This window comes from Antrostomus carolinensis, unplaced genomic scaffold (genome assembly GCF_000700745.2).
Source record: "Antrostomus carolinensis isolate BGI_N321 unplaced genomic scaffold, ASM70074v2 scaffold13283, whole genome shotgun sequence".
Taxonomy (NCBI): Eukaryota; Metazoa; Chordata; class Aves; order Caprimulgiformes; family Caprimulgidae; genus Antrostomus; species Antrostomus carolinensis.
In genome coordinates this window covers 65,949-67,165 of record NW_010303255.1, presented here as the reverse complement: position 1 = coordinate 67,165, position 1,217 = coordinate 65,949, and positions in this window count along the sequence as shown.

Here is a 1,217-nt window from a genome sequence, read left to right as displayed (position 1 = left end):
CAGCAGGGTCTGACTGCTAGCTTCTGAATCCCCTCCATTTCTCCTGGATTTAAGAGAAGAGGTTTTGCTGGTGCACAGTGGGCTGCAGAGCTCTTCTTCCTGATCTACCAGAGTAGGGACACCTGCAAGGGACTACACAGTCTGAGCCACTAGACTTTAATAGCTTTTTGCAGCATGATTGTGCCAGTTTCTGTGCCATTCCCTCAACATAGCTGTGACTAAGACGAGTGGGTTATTTAGGGAGATTACAGGGCTCAATGTTAGCCCCTCACCACAGATTAAATCATATATGGATCATCAGGGCCACATATAGTCACATAAATCTACAGCCACTTCTCACTCCAACATGACTACGCTAGTTGAAAAGTGTATTCTCATCAGAATGAGAGTGGTGATAGACCCTCCAAAGGTGGTTGAGTCATTTTGGGGTTTTTTTAGAATCTTAATTTGAAGCACCCAAACTTATGTCAAGCAGAAGTATCAGGATAAAGCAGTCCAGGATGTAACTCTAGCTGGAATATTGAGTGCCTGGGTGCAAACAGTTACAGAGTCATAGTTCCCAGTTTAACCCTGGATTAGGTGATTAATCTCATGCAAACAACCAAACATTTAGTGATTAAATAATGGCAATTATTTCTGTAAATGGTTGACAAACCTTCTACGTACAAACAGATTATTTCTAGTAATAACAAAACATCCACCTATCCCTTCTTTTTGTACATCCTCTTTAACTTTCCACTGCTTCTTCATCCTCCTTTCTCCACAGGCTCTCAGTGCTACAGTATTTATTACTAGGGGTGAAGAATGACCTCCTTCCAGCTAGTTTTCCAATAATTCCTGCTTCAAAAAGGAATTAAGGTGAGTTAGAGTTGAGTTTTGAAAGATATATGTATAGAACATAGTTATCCATCTTTCAATTTTAAAAGTAACACTTTACATCCTTCTTTTTTCCTTTCCCAGGTTGGAAACAACCTCTTTCTTTCCAGAAAGCTGGTGAGCCTTTGATTTAAGGTTAACTTTTTAATTCGGTGATAAATTCAAATCCATCAAGATATTCGGCTGAACCTAGTCCTTCCCATTAATATTAGTTTTTCAACAACAGAATTGTACTGATTTTTGTTTGATGCCTGTTTAAGTCAAAACTGAAAGAAGAATCAACTCTGTATCTCTTGAGTATGTGTTGTGTTTAACCACTGAAAATTTTGGGGGTATCATTC